The sequence below is a fragment of the Miscanthus floridulus genome, chromosome 6 (genome assembly GCF_019320115.1).
Source record: "Miscanthus floridulus cultivar M001 chromosome 6, ASM1932011v1, whole genome shotgun sequence".
NCBI lineage: Eukaryota > Viridiplantae > Streptophyta > Magnoliopsida > Poales > Poaceae > Miscanthus > Miscanthus floridulus.
Genome location: NC_089585.1, coordinates 125,062,640 through 125,083,551, shown reverse-complemented (window position 1 = coordinate 125,083,551; position 20,912 = coordinate 125,062,640). Strand labels below are relative to the sequence as shown.

The following is a 20,912-nucleotide window of genomic DNA, read 5'->3' as shown; positions in this document are numbered from 1 at the left end:
TGCATTCATATTTGCATTCATGAAAACTCATACATGGTTTTCTTATGTGAAGGTATGGCTGGATGTGTTTAAGACTTCATCATGATCCGCATTGGTTCCCTCTGGGTCGATGTTCCCTTGGGTCCTGTTCAAGCTTCCAACAGTGCTGGTTCACTCCACACTATAGCTATGTCGCCAGCTGTAGTTGTTCATGACCAAGAGGTCAATTCTAAGGCTGAGGAAGGGTTCACCCCTATCATGTCCAAAGCCGCAAAGTGGCAGGCAAGAAGAGTTGCTGCCAAAGCAAGGATGATGGCCTCCAATGAGCGCGCTACCAATGTGCACAAGGCCATATCCTCCAATGTGGTTGCTCCTGGCTCATTCAAGCCCAAGAGCACCAAGTCCCCTAGTTCAAAGATGGCGACAAAGTTCTGCCCCACCACTCTTGGGGAGTGGCCTATCTATGCCAAAAGGGCATCGCCAACCAAATCGATGCCACCAATGATATCCTCTTCATCGACTCCAAAGATAAGGGGGGAAATGCCACCTTCAATTACTCATGATAAGCTAGGGCTAGTTCCTCCAAACCTGCCCCAAGCATACTAGGGGCAACTTCGACAAAGAATGCATCAACAATAGCTTTCCCACCTCCAAATAGTGGGATAGTGCGGTGGGATCAACCTCAACGTCTGTAGCCCTACAACAAAGAAAGGGTTGTAGTGGTGGGAGAGATGGATCACCCGTGTCCTTCCAACAAAGGAAAGGTCGTAGCGACAAAATATAGTATGTCATCCACTGAAAGTGATTCATCTACAAAAAGCCAACTTTGGGCTGAAGCTCCTGAGTTTATCCCCATGTTGGTCTATAATCCCAGCAATGATCTACCTAAGCATGAGCTTCGATGGCAAGGGATTCACCTCTCCCTCAATGATATAAAGAGGGGACATGTTGATCTAGCTACAACACTCTCTGATCCTATATCATCAGAGGTGGTACCATCATGGCCTTCTGTACAAGATTCTATGTCTCCAAAGTGACACCACCAACGGCAACGCAAAATCCTTCAAGCATGGGCCAACTTCAACAATGCAATTGACTCTATGACTAATGCACAACGTGCTAATGTTTGTGATTCAATTTTGGCTCAACAAAGTAGGGAATATCGCAAGATCCAAAATGCTGCAAGGCAAGCTTTTTAGGCTTCCATCGAAAGGGCCATATGCCAGGACCTAAGGAGCTTGTTGCCTAGAGCATCCGCATCCTTAGATAATATTGAGGGTGAAATCATGCGACTTGCCAAAACTTTGGCCAAACTATCCGAGCATCAAGAGTTCATAAAAAGGAACTCAAGGCGAAGGGGATATGCAAAGCAGGTTGCTAATGTACGTGCAAGATGTGCCAGCTTAAAGCAAAGGGAGATGGCAATACCAACTGACTCCACGTCTAGTTGGGTACGAGGGGATGCGTCATCAAGACATGCTGGTGGCACCCAAGGAGAAATAAAAGCAGCCACCCCAAGAGTGGAAGATACAACAACACTAGTTTATTGGCCTCCTCATAAAAGAGCCTCGAGCAACTGTTTTGAGGTATTCTCTTCAATGCTAGTAAGTGTTGAGGAAGCAACCTGTAACACGAGTGGTACTTCCTCCACTTCTACACACTTCAAAAGAAAGAAGCCTCGTAAACAAATTCTAGTGGGTCATTGTCCGGAGACTCGAAGCTTAACAAACTCTGGTAATTCAAGGAATAATACGATCTATGTAGGGTCTTATAACCCCCTATTTGATGATTATTCTAACTTTGAAAATGAATTATTGGATACTACAGTCTCAGCTGATCCAAACCCACTAAATGGTAAAGATCCACAATCCCCAAGTGAGGATGACTCACAACCTTGGCATAGTGAGAGTGAGCCAAGCAGTGCTAAACAAGTGCTTGCCATAAATCAAGGTCAATCCATTGAAGAGCAGATGAACCAAATGATGCCTGCCTTACAACAGAAAGAAGAAGAGTTGGCCGCACTTCGTGAGCAGGTGGCCAACACCAGAAATCGTACAAATGATGTGAACACTTCAACCAGTCATAATGGTCCCCATCACCAACCTAAAATCACACTTGAAGCCATACAAAGGATGATTTCGAAAGGCGTAAAGGCTCAATATATGCAAATGCATTATTCCATGCGTCCGGGGTATGTGAAACCATATTCGCCGGAGGTGGACATGGTACCATTTCTGAACAACTATCGCCAACCGCAATTTAGTAAATTTAATGGGACCAGATCGCCACAAGAACATGTGGCCCATTTCCTTGCTGTGTGTCAAGATATAGCCCACAATGGAGCTCTTCTCCTCTATCAATTTGTACAAACATTATCGGGTCTAGCTTTCATATGGTATAGCAAGTTGGAACCTGGCTCCATCCGTACATGGGAAAAATGCAAGACGCCTTCCTAGAGCTTTTTTATAGCACTCAAAGGACGGTGGGAATAACTGAGTTGACTCAAACCTTACAAAGGCCAAATGAGAAAGCTGTAGATTTCATTAATAGGTGGAGGAATTTAAGCCTCCACTGCCCACAGCCAATCACCGAACCAGTAGCAGTTCGTATATGTATGAATAACTTGAGCCCAGACATGGCCATTCACCTACAGGGTGTAAGGCCAATAACTTTTGAAGAGTTGTCCTCAAAGGCCATAGACATAGAGAATTATATGCATCACATGTCTCATCTGCCAAGGACGTTCAACAAGGCACCATTGGATAAAAACAACCCGCGAGATAGGCCCACATCTTCTAAGCTAAAGCAAATGAAGGCCATGGAGACAATGGTGGGTCCTCAAAATTTCCAAACCGGGGGCACCGCCACAAGATTACCAAGCAAAGGGGGTGCACTAGCTCCTACAAGGCCAACTCTTAGCGAGTGTCAAAATCAGAAGTACTCTTCCCCCAATGAAGAAGTGGGGGATCTCTTCATGGGCTTACGGGGGTTGAAACTCATTGAGCTCCACAAACCAAAAAGGCCGGAAGAAGCTTCTAAATTCGATGAGCCAAATTTCTGTCACTTTCATTGCATCTTGGGTCATACACTCAAAGATTGTTTTGTGGTCAAAAACATGATACAAAAGCTCATAGATGAAGGCACCATAGATGCCGATCTACTCAAAAGCATGACAAATGGAAAGAAAATGGCTACGTCAAATGTCGCCACTTTTCAAAGTGATCCTAGCATCCACAACAGCAAGCTAAGCGCCAGCATGAAGGCAAGGCTTTCCTTTGATGGATTCACACCCTAAAATATGGACCAACAGGTTCCCAAAGATCAGGAGAGCGTCGATAGCAACTCTTAAGACGATTTGCTCTCCGACGAATGATGGAAAAGGGCAAAGGCCCGCGCTTCTACCAAAATATAAAGAAGCGTGAGGACAACCCCCTCAAAGAATATGCTGCTTTCCCCATCGGAGTTTTTTAGGATGATGAGGAGTCTCTTCACTTCCCTGAAGAAGAGGCACCCGAAGTTGATGAAGTTCAGCTTAGATCAGGCCATCAACTACCTAGGCCATCTCCTCAACAAAGAAATCCCCCAAATGTAACTCCGAATGATGCGATCGACCATATTCCTAATGTGTTAGTCAAGTATGATGTAATCTTGCACTTGAAGAAAATACTAGCTATGCTTTCTATGTATGATGCCTTGTGTCTCTTCTAATTTGCGAAATGCAGTTATTATTGCACTTTCCTTCCCTGACGATTATAAGGTTGAGGTTTCACAAGTAGAAGTAAAATTATCCCAAACTCAAAGTATTACGTTCAATGATGAGGATCTATTGTTAGGAAATAAAAAGCATAACAGGCCCCTTCTTATGTTCGGCGAGATCGATGATCTCCCCATTAATCGCATAATGATTGATGGTGGTTCAGCCATAAACTTGTTACCCTTGCGCACTCTTAAAAAGATTGGGTATTCTAAAGGAGACCTATGTCACTCAAATGTTGCCATTCATGGCTTTAACCAAGCTAGTCAAGAAGCATTGGGCACCATATCTCTGGTTCTAAAGTTTGAAAATCTTATGACATATGTATACTTCCATGTGATTGATGCGGCTACCTCATATAATATTCTTATCGGTCGCCCATGGCTGCATGAAAATGGAGTTGTTCCATCTACTCTCCATCAATGCATCAAGTATAAAGATCCCTCAGGGAGCGTAGTAAGGATTTTTGCTGATAAAAAGCCATTCACTATAGCAGAATCCTTCTATGCTGATGCAAAGTTTTATTTTGAGCCTATTGAAAAAGTCTCAAAACCAAAATCATCATTGTCATTAGAACAAAATATCCTAAATATAGAAGACGTCAAGTCTTCATCAAGCCAAAAGATATACCAATACATACCAAGCAATCAAAGGAAGGAAGGCGATCCGATATTTCGCATCATAAGTAAACCCTCTCAAAATAGAGATGGGCTATGATATTTCTACTGGTCCTTTATGCGATGGCCGGGGGCAGCTCACACCATTTAAAAAGTTGATGTCCTAGGCTCATCTTGAAGCCCTACACCAAGATCAAGCATTAAAAGAAGAGAAATATGGGTTAGACTTTGAAGTTAATATGACCTCTGCCGAACCTCTTGATGCTACGGAAGCATCTCCACAAATGGAAGATGGAAATCAACCAACTGTTGATGAGTTAGAAGAAATTAATATCGACATGGACAAAGATCCCTAGCAGATCTTCATTAGTAAACATCTATCTAAAGAAAGTAAGCAAGAATACCATAAATTTCTTTCTGCAAATAGAGATGTCTTTGCTTGGTCTTATGAAGAAATGCCAGGTCTAGACCCAATAGTTGTTGTGCATAAATTGGCCGTTCAAAAAGATGTTCCTTCGGTGAAGCAAGGACAAAGATGATATCATCCAGAACTTCTCCCACAAATAGAAGATGAAGTTTATAAACTCATAGATGTTGGGTTTATCCAAGAAGTGAAATACCCCAAATGGGTGTCTAGTATCGTGTAACACCTCGATGTTAAGCATGCATTAACATTCCATCTCATGAGCATAATCATCATTTCATTATGCATAAGCAGCATCTATGCATTCCATTCTAAAGTAAGGAAGTGTCATTTCATGTGGTGCTAAAATTAAATTGAAATTCATCATGTTTATACAATTTGAAATGCCATGCTCATGTTTGGGTGCTATGATTTCTTGGTTTGATCACTAAGATAGCTTATAAATATTTAGGATACAATTTAGAGCAAAGTTTATATTTAACTTTTTGCCAAATTTTTCTTTTAAAAATAATCTTCCAAAATAGGGTTTTGAAATTTAATTGACTTTAATTTTATATTTCAAAATCTAACAAGAATTTGACTTTGGTTATAAAAGCAAAGTTGTAGATCTTGAAAAATGGAACAACTTTCATTTTTACACCAACTTTTGAAACTACTTTGAAAAAGTTCAAAAATTCATTTGAATGAATTTGGGAGAGAAAAGAAATTGAAAAAAAATCATTTTCACCTTGAATGGGCCGCCGCCTCCTTTTCGGCCCAGCCACATAGGCCGACCCAGCCTGCCTCCACACCGCACCACCGTCCGCTCGCCCGCACCAGCGCCCCGACCGGCGCCAGAGCGCGCACGCCGCGTGGCGGCCATGCGCCGGTGAGCTCGTCACGTGGCACCACCGGCCTACCGCGTCCCGACCGGCCCCGCCTGCCTTAGCCGCAGCCGAGCCACGTTCCTCCCCACTCTGCCATTTTGCTTCACCACCCCCTGCCTCTCGCTTGGAAAGCAGCAGTCGCAGCACGCTCGCTCCGCCATGCGCCATCGCCGGAGTAGCCATTCCGGCGACGCCTGACCACCGGAGCTTGCTACATCTTCGCCACACCTTCGCCCCGGCATCGCGCAGCTTTTGCTCGTCTCCTTTCGACGTGGTAAGGCTTGAGTCGGCCGCTATTGCTCGCCGGAGCATGACCGGTCTCACCAGAGCAGCATGGCTCCATGGACCTCCCCCTTTTTGCTCTCTTTCTCCTTCTGATTTCGCACGCGTTAGCACCGCCTTGCCCTTGCGAACCTTGTGCGCGCCTCCCCGTGCCTTGCTGTGGTCGGGAAGTGCCCGCACGCGGGCATGCCGTGCCGCCGTGTCACCATGCGCGCCAGCGAGCTTGCTTCTGAGCTCCTCTAGTGCCCGCTCTTGGCGCATCGGGTCCACCTCGTAGCGGGAAGCCACTGGTGGTGACCTCACCGCCAGCGAGCTCACCGGCGGCGAAAGTCGACCGGTCAACGATGGCCCCTACCTCGGCTCCGGCTAACGCGTGGGCCTGGCTTGATCATGGGTCCCACATGGCAGCACCTCTGGGTGCACTGCACCAGGTGCACCTAGCAGATTAGGGTTCGGTGGGATTTCAGTTTTAAAGAAAAGGATTTCTAAAATGATTTCAAAAATTGATTAAAAAGCTTGTAAAATGTATATCTCGAGTTATATTGCTCCAAAATTGATGAAACAAATTTTGTAGTGTTCCTTGTCACCAGATCTACATGATAAAAATATTGTATGTCATTTTTGAGATACTTTAATGTAGATCTTTATTTAATTCTTGATATTGCTGATATCTTATAAAATGTTTAGTAAATCCTATATGTATCAAAAAAATATGATTCTAATTTGGTTGATCTATTCTTGAGATGTACTTTCTGAGAAAAATATATGCCACGCATGTTCTGTAGAGAAATATTTAGGTGTAGTTCAAGTGCCTTTAATTGATGATTTTTGTTATTTTAATAGAGAGCAAAAATTGTATAAAACATGTGTATGATAATTTTTGTGCAGTGATTGTTTACTGTGTAGAACATAGGAAAAATACCAAATCTGTTGTTTGACACTTTTCATAGTACAAAGTATTTTCATGCTCATAATTATGCCATAGCTTGTCATTTTTGTGTAGGCTATTGTACTTATCCAAATGCCATGAAAATTTTATGGTAGCCTACTTAGAGTAGTACTATGCTACTGTAATTTTCTCAGATTTTTATGAGCACCAGAAATATATGTTGCTGTTGTAGCCCTAGTTTAAAATGAAATAAACTAATCTTCTTTAATGCATGATTAGTTAATAATGTTTGCTTTGGTGTATCTTTGGAGCATCCTAGATTGTTGTGGTGACTTGGCATGTTAGTATAGTGGTTGTAGTAGTAGTATAGTAGTACATGTTCTTGGATGATGTTGGCTGCCTTGTAGAAGAGCTTTACTTCTACTATGTTCAATGAAGTTAAAAATGTTCAGCTACATTCCATGCATCATGATCATTACATGTCATCTCTCTGATACACCTATGCCTAAGCACTTATGCATCTGCATCATACAGGATCGTAGGAGGAGTTGCTAGTAGTAGTTCAGGAAGAGCAAACCAGGACAGATCCATAAGAAGTCCAGGCACAGGAGGTGCTAGAGGAAGAGGAGCAAGGAGAGGACTTGCCCGAGTGCGTGGATCATCACCCTAGTTCGTTCGAACAAGGCAAGCCCCGGAGCATTCTAAGTCTCCTACTTTATAAAAGCAATTCTTTCTATATATATGAGTTTATATATTATTGCATTAAGTTGTAGAAGTTGATTGAAACCATTGATGCATTTATTACTATCCTTGCCTACCTTATTACCCTTTACCCTGTTAGGTCAGGATCGAATAACTACTTAGCCTTGCTTAGACCGGTAGCGATCGGTGATATCCGGTCACCTACATTATAGGTGGTTACTGGAAGAATTTAGCTATGGAAAGAATGATATCCTAGAATTAACCACGTGTGATGGATAATTAGAGACCAGACGGAAAAAGTTGGAGGCAACCAGACAGGGTTCTGGGGTGCTGTTAGCTTTCATTTATGTCGATTAAGGACCGATCGTTGCTCGTCCCTCTTGTCATGTTGAACGCATGCCTCACATTTAGCTGGCCGAATAAAGTACCTTTCGATCGCGAAGCTAGTGACACTATTCAAGCAAGGATAAACTCGGATTGGCAGACTGGTGCTGAAGGGGGTATGACGGGGATGCGAAGAGTGAGCCCAAGGTGTGTCCTGGCAGTCGGGCAGTCCCTGGGTAGTGCGGTCCCAGCTGTTATCCCGTGGCTACTTGGAAAGTGTCATTGGTGATATGTAGCTCACTTGATCAGTGAGTATGGTTTGTGTGAGGAATAAATCACCAGCTGGTTAGAAATCGATTCGAATCGCCATCACTCCTAAATAGTGAGCACTTGACTCGAGCTATGGCATCGTAGTAATTATGATGGAACAATGATGGTTATCTGAATGGTATGGGATATGCTAAATCTAAATTGGTAACTAGATGTTATTGGTTAATTAAGTGATTGCTATAGTACAGGTGCTTACCTAGATGGATAGGTCATAATAAAGATGATGCAAAGTACTTAAAATGGTTCCTTCATGATAGCTTATGCTTTTTGCAAACAAGTCAGCTAGCCCACTAAAGAAAGCCTTGCATAATCCTTGGAGTCACTTTATTTTGGCTTAAGACGGGTAAGTCTAGTTGAGTACCTTCTCGTACTCAGGGCGTTATTCTCATTGTTGTTGCAGATGGTCAAATGTACTATGGCTATTGCATTAACTGCATGTACCCGGCAATGGGTGACAATAGGACCAAGGGCAAATGGTCACTCTGTATCTCTCATCTGATGTTTTTGTTGGAGATGACCGCCTACTGGCACTGTATCTGAACTAAAAGTGTGTGTGTGACTTTAAAACTATTTACTTCCGCTATTTCAGATTTAACTTGGTTTGTGATAACTTTATGTTCTAAACTCTGATGTATCCACTGTCATTGCGAACTTTATGTAACATGTGGCGGTGACTGCTAAACTTGTACGATCTTGGTTTGTATGTCGATTGGTTTGAAATCCTTCGTGGTTTCATGGACTACCGGGTTATACGGGCTTAAGTTTGCTAAATTATCTGCTTCGGCGGAAGATTTCCCTTCTTAATCTCGTATAATTGGTCGGTTCTATTACATATCGTGCCCACGAAAAAGAAAAATGGGCAGATCCGTGTATGTGTGGATTTTAAAGATTTAAATAAAGCCTTTCCAAAAGATGAATTTCTAATTCGAATCTCTGAAATCCTTATTGATGCCACTATGGGATATGAAATATTCTCCTTCATGGATGGTTTCTCTAGTTATAACCAAATAAAAATGTCACCGGAAGATGAGGAGTTAACAACATTCCATACACCCAAGGGCATATATTGTTATAAAGTGATGCCCTTCGGATTAAAAAATGCAGGCGCCACGTATCAACGTGCAATGACCATTGTCCTTGATAGGTTGTTGTATGAAATCATTGAGTGCTATATAGATGATATTGTTGTAAAATCTAAGGGCGAGAAAGATCACTTAAAACACTTGGAAATGATGTTTGACCGCTTTAGAAAACATAAATTAAAGATGAATCCTATGAAGTGTGCCTTCGGAGTATCTTCGGGAAAATTTCTTGGTTTCATAGACACCAAGCGTGGCATTGAAATTGACCCTACTAAAATAAAGACAATTGTCGACATGCCTCGACCAACAAACTTGCATGAATTAAAGAGCATCCAAGGCCATTTAGCGTACATTAGAAGGTTCATCTCAAACCTATCCGGGAGGTGCAAACCTTTTTCCTGGCTCATGAAGAAAGGAGTCCCATTTAAATGGGATCAAGCATGTCAAAATGCATTCAAGGACATAAAAAATATTTAACAAATCCTCCTGTCTTAGGCACGCTAATTAAAGGATGACCTTTAATCCTCTATACGGTAGTCATGTCGACTTCATTAGGCACTCTTTTGGCACAAACCAATGATGCAAGGAAAGAAGTCTCCCTATAATATTTAAGCCGCACCCTATAGGGGGCAGAGTGCAATTACCCGAATATAGAAAAAATATGCCTGGCACTTGTATTTGCAGCACAAAAGCTTCGCCATTACATGCTAGAACATACAGTACATCTTGTCTCGAGAGCTAATCCACTCTGGCATATTTTAAATAAAATGACATTATCTGGTAGATTGGCTAAGTGGGCGATGTTCCTTTCACAATTTGATATTGTGTTCGTGCCTCAAAAAGCTATTAAAGGTCAAGCTTTAGCTAATTTTCTAGCCACACATCCCATACCTGATGACTTTCCCATTGACGATGATCTTCCAGATGAGGTAGTCTTCACCACTATGGTGTCCAATCCTACATGCCAAATGTATTTTGATGGTGCTTGCCAGAAATCAGGAGCAGGCGCAGGGGTCGTCTTTGTCACACCGGATGAAGCAATACTTCCATACTCCTTCACATTAACTTCAGCGGTTTCAAATAATGCTGCTGAATGTGAGGCTCTAATTATAGGGCTTGAAATGGCTCACAATATGGGTTTAAACACACTCTCTGTATATGGAGACTCCCAATTAATAATTAATCAATTGTTGGGAGCATATATGGTAAAAAAAAGCAAGGGCTTTTGCCATATTTTTGGAAGGCAAAAGAGCTAATGACTATGTTTGCTTATTTGAAAAATCAGCGTGTTGTGAGAAGCCAAAATGAGAAAGCAGATGCATTGGCAAGCTTAACTGCTAGCATGTCACTAAATCCATATCAAACTATGGATGTTCACGTAGAGGAATGAAGAGTCCTCCCCATACTTACTGAGGAAGAGGACGTACCATCTACTTCAGCTATGACTATAGATACGTATGAAATTGAGATGGGTGATTGGAGAACACCTTTTCTCAATTATCACCTTCATGGATATTTGCCCCTAGATTCTAGTGAAAGGTCTAGGATTCGAAAAAGATCACTGAATTATACATGTATAAACGACACGCTCTATCGGCGTTCATGCGATGACATTTTACTTCGCTGCCTTGTAGGCAATGAGGTAATCTAAGCTTTAAATGAAGTTCACTCCGGAGTGTGTGGCGCACACCAATCTGGACCCAAGCTATACTACCAACTAAAACATTTAGGTTATCATTGGCCTACAATGTTTGATGATTCTATGAAATTTGCAAAGAAATGCCGTGAATGCCAAATACATGGTAATTTCATACATCAGCCCCATGAACCATTACATCCGACTAATATGTCTTGGCCCTTTGAAATGTGGGGAATGGATGTAGTTGGGCCAATAAATCCCCCGTCTTCTAAGGGACACAAATTCATTCTTGCCGCAACTGGTTACTTCTCTAAGTGGGCAGAAGCTGTAGCACTAAAAGAAGTTAAAGCAGGAAATGTTGAAAACTTTATAAGAACGAATCTTATATATCGATTTGGGGTTCCATCCCGAATGATATCTGATAATAGCACGTCTTTTAAAAATAGACAAATAGAGAAGATGTGTGCTAAATTCAAAATGAGTAAAATGCACCACCGGTCCACTAACTTTTGGAGAGGTCTCATCAAGGTCCATCAACTTTCAAAGTGCATTTTTGGGTCCTTAAACTTTCTATATTGTGCATTGCAAGTCCGTACCATTCAGTTGCTGTAATTTTTCATTGAACCCCTTCACTTGAATAACTCTATCTCAAAATAGCCCTCACAAAGAACCTCCATCGGCTACTGCTGCCACTGCTGCTCTTCCTCCCTTCCACCCACCTCTTCCGCCGCAGCACGCTACCGCTGCCATCTTCCAGTGCCATTCCCATCAGCATCGAACTGGAATTGCACGTGGCCCATGACGCTGGTGAAGTTGGAGAGCATGACCTTTCGGAGCAGCTGCTCGCCTAGTCAAATACGCGCTGAGTCCCAGCACCCTGCCGTTGGCATCACGGATGTTGGGGTCAGTGGAGAAGGTGACGTTGGCATCGGCTTCGTTGAGGAACTGGTCGAAGGTTGCGCCCAACGCGTGCCTAATGGCTGCATGGTGGATCTGATGGCTCGCGTCGGAAGGCTAGACAGACACGGGATGTGCGTGCTCATCGAGGGCATGTTGACTATTGAGGTAGCCGTACTACAGCGAGGCCATGCACGACCTTGATGGTGGGAGGGTGAGCGTGTACTAGAGCGCCAGCTCTTCTTGCTTGGATAGGTCCTGCGGCGTGGGCACATGGAAGACGATGACCATTCACGCCGCACGTACACACGCTTCACACATGGCTTGTCACCGAGCTCGATTAGTTCCATCGTGGCCACCGTTCACGTAGCTAGCGAAGCCATCAAGACGTATGCACAGTGCCGCTATTTACTAACCATTCTGCCTAGCCCAAGCGACATAGGAGCCGAGGTGCACCGAGCGACTACGACATACTCGCACCCACTGCTGGTCGTTGATGTTGGTCCAACCCAGGGCCCAAGTACCCGCTGTCATTGGTGCACGTGCGCGCGCTCCTCTACGTGCTGGACAAGCTGCTGTGCCTCCTGCTGGCTTAGGCCACCCTGGCCCACACTACCATCGACGCTGAAGGTCTGCTGGACAGCTTCCTCCTCCTAGCTGATGCCTTCGGCACATTGCTCATGGCACTGGTCGCGCTCCGGCAGCACGCGCGGAGCTCATAGGCGAAGAGGATATATGCGTTGATGTGGACGAGTCCGGGCTAGCGTGGACGACGAAAATGTATGACTCCATCGAGTTGGCGTGCTCCAGGAGGTCCGCGAGCATGGCGCGGTCGGCACTCGGCGGGAATGCAGCCTTCTATGACACCCTGGCGTATGTGGCCTGTAGCGCATCGGCATGCGTGATGCTGCCATGGTGGCCATAGTTATCATCGACATAGACAGCGGTGACCTCCATCCATAGAGCGACACGACATCGGCAATGGCGGCCATCTAGAAGCGGTCATTGTGCATGTTACGGATGAAGTAGGGGTACTGCAAGGAGGCGAGCGCTGGGTCTATGGCAGCGAAGGACACCAGCAACATGCGTAGCTCGTTGGCGATGTGGGAGATGACATGTGCGATGACTGAGCAGACTGACCACCCAGGCTCCCACTTGCCTAGCTGTGGGGTAGCAGGCCCAGCCTAGTGGCGTGCATGGCTACTAAAAGCTCTAGTTTGGTTTTGATGAATTGATGAAACTCTAAGTGCTAACCTAGTTTATCAAGCGATCATGAAATAGGTAGCACACTTCAAGTGGAGAGGCTAATGAAGATCATAACATGACAATGGTGAAGGCATGGCGATGATCAAGGGCTTAAACTTGAAAAGAAGAAAGAGAAAAATAAAAAGCTCAAGGCAAAGGTATAATGTGTAGGAGCTATTTTGTTTTGGTGATCAAGACACTTAGAGAGTGTCATCACATTTAGGTTTGATAGCCGTACTATTAAGATGGGTGAAACTCGTATCGGAATACGGTTATCAAAGTGCCACTAGATGCTCTAATTCATTACATATGCATTTAGGATCTAGTGGAGTGCTAACACCCTTGAAAATGTTTGTGAAAATATGCTAACATATGTGCACAAGGTGATACACTTGGTGGTTAGCACATTTGAGCAAGGGTGAAGAGAACGGAGGAGATGCCAGCGTTAGTCAAGTGACCGAACGCTGGATCCAAATGCACCGGACGCTGACTGCCTACGTCTGGTCGCGCTGACTTGGTGGTACAGTGGCTAGGGTTTACCACCGGATGCTAGGCTATGTCCGGTCGAAGTGGACTGGATGCGTCTGGTCGAGGAAAACCGGTTTTGGACCCTTACTGTACTCGACCGGACGTTGAGGCTCCAGCATCCGGTCAGTTTTGCCGGAGCGTCCGGTCAGCTTCGTAGCTGTTGAAATCAGACGAACAACGTTTGAAGCTAGTGACGCGTGGCGTCCATCAGTGGACCAGACGCTGAGTCTAGGGTCCGGTCAGTATGACCGGAGCGTCCGATCAGAGCACAGTGTGCCTAGTGAAGGGGTACAACGGCTCTATTTCATGGGGGCTTCTATTTAAGCCCCATGGCCGGCTATGGCTCATATCTTTGGCCATTTTCATTGACATAGCAACCTTGTGAGCCTAGCCAAAGTCCTCCCACTCATCTCCATCATTGATTCATCATCATAGTGAGATTGGGAGTGATCCAAGTGCATTGCTTGAGTGATTGCATCTAGAGGCACTTGGTGTTCATGTTTTGCTGTGGATTTCGCTTGTTACTCTTGGTGGTTGCCGCCACCTAGACGGCTTGGAGCAGTGAGGATCGTTGAGCGGAGGGTGGTGATTGTCTCCGGCTCTGATCGTGGTGATTGTGAGGGGTTCTTGACCTTTCCCCGGTGGAGCGCCAAAAGGTACTCTAGTGAATTGCTCGTGGCTTGTGTGATCCTCATCTTGTGTTGGTTGTGCGGCACCCTATTGAGGGTTTGGCATGTGAAGCCAATTAGCGCGTGAACCTCCAAGTGAGTGAATCACCACAACAAGGAGTAGCTTGCCGGCAAGCAAGTGAACCTCGGTAAAAATCATTGTGTTCATCATTTGATTCCGAGGTGATTGGTCTTCATTGTTATCCATCCTTGTGATTGATTGGTTCACTTCTCTACACAGCGGTATAACTATCTTGATCACTCTCTTTACATTATCGCAAACTAGTTGACAAGCTCTTTAGTGTAACTAGTTGTGATAGCTTGCTTGCTTGGTTGGTGTGGCTCTTTAGTTAGCCTTTGAGAGCACACTAACATAGGGTAGTGTCATACCTCTTGTGTGAATCGACACTATCTAAACTAGAATTGTGGTAGGTGGCTTGTATTTTGAGTAGGCTAGCGCAACACTTGCTTCGCCTCATAATTGTCTAACCTTTTGTTAAGTGTTATTGTAGAAATTTTTATTAGGCTATTCATCCCCCCTCTAGCCATTAGGACCTTTTAGCTGCCCGGTGTGAACGACTGCCCAGCCGCTAGCACGACAATGTCGTGGCTAGCCCACGCGACCGGCTGCCCACTTGCTTGGCAGCAGCATGGCACATGCGCCTGCCCAATCCCATGGCGTTGTTGGCCTGGCGTGGCAATGTGGCTGGACTGTGCGACTGCCTGCACACTCGCTAAGCAACAGCGTGTCTCCCAGCGCTGATGCCTACTCATGTTCTCCATGAGGCTATTTTGGGATAGAGTTATTGAAGTGAAGGGGTTCAATGAAAAATTACCAAGCAGCTAAACGGTTATGGACCTACAATGCACAACATAGAAAGTTTAGGGACCAAAAAATGTACTTTGAAAGTTGATGGACCCAGATGACACCCTTCAAAAGTTAATGGACTTATTGTGCATTTTACTGATTCAAAATTAAGCATCACTTCTCCACGGGTTAGAATCCAGTCGCTAATGGTCAAGCAAAAGCATTCAGTAAAGCGCTATGCAAGTTGCTTAAAAAGATGGTATCACAAATAAGAGACACTAGCATGAAAAGTTACTCGAATCCTTGTGGGCATATAGGACCATGACTCGGACGCCAACAAAAATGACTCCTTACTCACTTGTGTATGGAGGAGAGGCGGTCCTTCCACTAGAGGTGCAAATTGCCTCCTTAAGAGTTGCTATCCAAGAAAAACTCAATGAAGATGAGTCGGCAAAATTACGCCTAAGGGAACTAGACAACCTTGAAGAAAAATGTCTTCATGCATTGTAAAACTTGGAGGCATACCAAGCTAGAATGTCTCGAGCTTTTGACAAGTGCGTAAGGACGAGGTCGTTCAAAGAAGGGGATTTGGTTCTAGCGGTCATTCGGCCTATGAATATTACTCATCGAATGCAAAGCAAATTCGAGCCTAAATGGGAAGGTCCTTATATTGTGAAGGATGTCTACTCTAGTGGCGCGTATAGAATCATATCTCCGGATGGCAAGTATTGCTCACCGCCAGTAAATGGAAAATTTCTAAAGTGTTACTACGCATAGGGAAATATGCATATTACGCTCCATTGCTACAAGAGCCTAAACTGTTAGCACAAAAAAACGCTCATTCATGAGCCTAAACTGTAAAGAAGACATACGCTCCATAGCTTCACGAGCCTAAACTGAAGCTGAAGTAAAAAAAAAAGATTCATAACGCTCTATTGCTACAAGAGCCTAAACTGTTAGCACAAAAAAACGCTCCTTCATGAGCCTAAACTGTAAAGAAGACATACGCTCCATAGCTTCACGAGCCTAAACTGAAGCTGAAGTAAAAAAAAGAGATTCATAACGCTCCATTGCCACAAGAGCCTAAACTGTTAACATAAAAAAAATGCTCCTTTATGAGCCTAAACTGTAAAGAAAACAAATGCTCCATGGTTTCATAAGTTTAAACTGTAACGTGGAAAAAAACCCAATGCTTCATCGCTTCATGAGCTTAAACTGTAGCATCAAGGAAAAAAATCACAAGGCTCCATTCCTTCACGAGTTTAAACTGGAAAAAAATGAAGCTCCACTGCTACAACTGTTAGCACACATAAAAAACGTGCTCCTTCATGAGCCTAAATTGTAAGAAAAAAAGAGAGAAGAAATGTTTCATAGCTTCATGCGCATGAACTGAAGCTAAAATATATATAAAAAAAGGATGCTCTATTGCGACATGAGCCTAAACTGTTGGCATGAAAATAAACAAATGCCCCCAATGCATCTTCAATGCATCATGAGTTTAAACTAAATGCAACAAAAAAATCCAAAGTTCTTAAAATTAAACTGCGACCATGGAACAAACATTTAAAATGTTATGTCCTCCAAGAGTCTGATATAAAGATCAATATAACGTGAGACTATACGTCATTGCGTGTGAATCAAGTGCCCCAAAGTATGTTTCCAAAAAAAGCGAGATCATAAATACAAAAAAAAGCGAGATCATAAAAAAAAATTCTCAAGTTTCGAGCTCTAGATCTGTCAACATATACGAAGTAGTTTTCACATCCGGACCCCGAGGGGGCACCTAATGACTCCAATTTTTGCATACCCAAAAATATCTGAAAACATTAATACCATATTAAATAAAATGGTATAGATGATCAAGTTTTATATGAATATGATATAGGCAAATAAGAAATAATATAACATCGCTAAAGAGGAAAAGAAGATGGAGCAAAAAGAAAAAGGGGACACACATGTACATATATGCATGAGTGTGTTCACGCCTGGAAAGAAAATAAAACTAATGTATGTATGTATATATATGAGGTTGGCTATGAAATATAGTGCATACAAATATATATATATATATATATGAGGTTGGCTATGAAATATAGTGCATACAAATATGCACGATGAGTGAAGGTGTATACCTATATAGGGTTCTGAATTCTAAAAGACATTGACAGCATAATCTATCATATAAGTGACGTGGTGATTATTCAAGAGGGGAAACAAAAGGATAATGACTTATGCAAATGTATATGCACGTGCGGAACAAGTCGGACCATGAATACTCTCATACGGCGCTGCGGAGTAAATAAGTATCATCACATGTCCCATAAATACACCCAAATTATGTCTCCATGCCAGGTGCTATCTTTGCCTACGCTATATGTGTGGGTTCAAACAAAAAGGAACCGGGCATGCTAGTAGTAGAGCAGGTTCGAGTATACTAAAATCAAAGAAATAGCCAGAGGATGCCCCGTGCTTCGGCCTTGACCAAGTTAGACGAGAACTACTTTGACCAAGTCCGGAGAGACCCACGGTCACACGTTCTCCGCCAGCGCGCGCAGCAATTCAAACTCCAGCGTGCCGGTGTCATTAGCGAAGGGAAATCAAATGAAAAGAGCGCCATTTAGTCTGGGCAACCGACGTTCCCTCGGCTCTACAAATAGAGAGTGATCGCAGGCATTCGGGAGACCCGGCTCCCCGATCGAAAGTGTCGTCCCAAAAACAAAAGCGAGGCTATCGTAGCCCGTAGTGCCGCATCACAGACAGTTCCAAACGCCGCTTGGCAGCTGCTCTGCCTCATCGGAGATTTGAAGAACAAGCACATATCCTGCAAAGCCTGCCTCACAAGATGCTGCGTCAGGACGTTCTGGGCAAGCACCGTCGGGCTGCCGCGGGAGAGATAAAAAGTTGTTGCTTCGTTGAGTTTCAGGGAAAAGTGAGAGGTTGTATGGCGCTCTTCTGATTCCTCTCCTCTTGCTCTGATCTTCATGGCTTCATCGACGTTCTGTAACGACCAAATCTTCACCGGCTCCAAACTCAAGGTCTCATGCGTAGCTTATAAGGGCCAAACAAGGTCGGCGCCCCACGCCCGAGTCTGATCTCCGATAAAAGGTCAGCTAACAGTGCCACGACCATGCTTTCCGCGTGGGCGATATGCTCCGGTGAAAGTGTAAAAATGCAGCAAATATGCCTCGGTGAAATGCGGGTTTGAATGCGTTTTGGCTCCATCCCATGGTTGAAACTTGGGTCAGACACGCTGTGGCTCCACCCCGTTATGTTCATGGTGAAAATTCGATTAGACATGATCTTGGCTCCAACCCGGTTAAAGGTTCATGGCACAAAATTGATGGACACGCTCCACCCGATTCACGGTAAATTTAATATGGACGTGAATCGGCTCCATATCTAGACAAATCTACATGTGTTTTGGCCATGGCAACGCCGGCCCATTCTTATCATGCATCAAAGAAAATAAAGAACTGGCATGCTACTGCCATGAAGAAAGATCATGCATGTGTTTAATTAAATCAACAAGAATACCTGTCGTGAGTTGTACAGGAGAAACCCAAATTCCATGCCTAAGTGTTGTCTAAAAAAATGGCTACGCACGATATATATCCTGTCTTCTGGCTAGTTAGCAAGTTCTGCACAAATTAGCTAGCTAGCCTCAGCATCTGCATGCCATATCCAGTACCGTGCATTTCACTGGTAGTTGCAACAAAGATTAAAATTTGCATTGCCATCACACAAACTAGCACTCCACGCACCGCCCTGCATATATGCTGTGATCAAATTAACAGCGAACAAAATAAATCAAAGATATTAAATTATTGTGCATATAAGATAAGCATGGTGCATTGATATGCAGCAGCATATTAAAGTAAACTCTTGAAGAGTATAGTTGTGGTTATCTCCCTGACCAAAATTTGTGAACAACTAAATAATCCTATCTTAAAACCACCTTGTGGAAATCATGCACCCAACGTCATGTTTAAACTAAACTCCATGTCAGGCCACGTAAAGTCCCGGCATATATCTCCTCTGCATTAACTAAAATAAAATTGGACCGTGCATCTCGATTATGTTGCATTCATCTAAACCCATATCTGGTTAAACCATAGTAATAGATTATAATCAAAATTAATCTCTACATGATAAACTACGTGCCTATGCTAATCAGTTGCGGCACCATAGTTAAAATAACCAAAGTGTTGCAAACGTTAATGAGAGCTTAGCCAAGTCATATAAGCTTGCCACATTCATCATAATTCCTAATTGATTTGGATCAATATGCACCTTAGTTAGACAGCACCCATATAAGGTTACGTCTAGCCAGGTCATTAATTTAAATCAAATTAAATTAAATAACATAATACATGTATCCTGGGTCAAATACTATGTCATGAGCGTGTACGCTAATTTTGATAAAACAAATCAACCCCATGTGTCGCGTCTAGGTTTGGTGCAGCAACATATCTTCCTAAACCTTGACAAGTGCCCATATAAAATATGGCACCATATGTCGAGTGCATCTACATATACCAAACATGTCGATCCATGGTTCTGCATGGTTTGATAAGACTGTCAAATTTAGTCTCCAAAGTAAATTATGTGCACCAAAAATATCCGACAAACAAACAAATCATTTCCTCCTGATCGTATATGCATATGTGGCATAGTCAAGATGTCCCATGCTGAGTTAGCTAAATTTAGCGCCATATCATGATATGAACAAATAATAATATATTCACAAATGCTTTGCATAGATTAACTACATGCATATCATGGGTCGCTAGAAAGCTAAACAATCTAGCGACCAATCGTATACGTTAGCTCCGCAACAAATGAAAATGTCATGTTAAATAAAATAACATGCATCAAGTTCAAGCCTATGCCAAGCATGCATATTTATCCATCCACGGCTACAAGACCTACAAGACCGAAGACTTGGTTTTCTTTTGTAGTTTGTAATAGGAAGCCTTACGATGTAATCTTATTTTTCATGTACTCATGTTAGAACTCTTAATCAGAGGTGTTCTCTTTGGAGATGTAATTAACATAATTTTTATGCAAATATAAGAATTATGGATTGCAATACCTGTTCTTTTTCTTTTGTCCCAATTAAATTTAACCAAAAACAAATTTGTCTCTGCTGACGCAGAGGCGGGTCATAGCCACCCGTTTCCCGCCATCAAATAAATAAGGATATTAATATAATTTAATTGAATTCTTAGTGCCATTGTACATGACTCATTAATGGATCATTTTTATGATAGCCAAAATCTAAAAATTTACATATTCATCTGTAATTCTTTCATGCATACTTTATTTGGGAGATTTCGCAACATGAATTTATTTAGAGTTAGTTTTTAAAATTTGATAGTAATATCAATACTTAATTCATAAACATAAATAGGCACAATTTAGGGTTATTTATATTTTTCATAATAGCAAATGTTTTTAATTTAGATGTAAATTTAGGGGCATATTAAGTTTATTTTAAACAAATGGCAGAAGTGGTAGTTTGTATGAAAATTTAATCGATTACTTAGATTATTTATCATAATGGCATAGTGTGTACAATAATTTAAACAAATTATGGCGCGGCAAATGTTTATATTTTTGTTTCATAAAGCTGGAGGTAGGTAAGTATTTAGAAAACAAAATATATGTAGTGTCTATTATTATCAGTTATGGTTAGAATTTATCGAATTAATGGTTGTATCTTTCTGATTTTGTGAGAATTTTTAAGATTCATATATTTTATGTCACCTCTCACGCGAGGAAACAATTAATATATTTTGTTTCTATTGCTTCCGTTTGCCATGCCTACATTAAAAATACCTTATTGTATTGGCACACGAAATTCCTCTATCATGCAAGC

The 20,912-nt window shown here is 42.7% G+C and overlaps 1 pseudogene; it reads left to right on the top strand.

The window, feature by feature from the left end:
- The first annotated feature begins 1,397 nt into the window (after window positions 1-1,397).
- LOC136461181 (uncharacterized) lies at window positions 1,398-3,274 on the top strand (annotated as a pseudogene).
- Window positions 3,275-20,912: the final 17,638 nt, after the last annotated feature.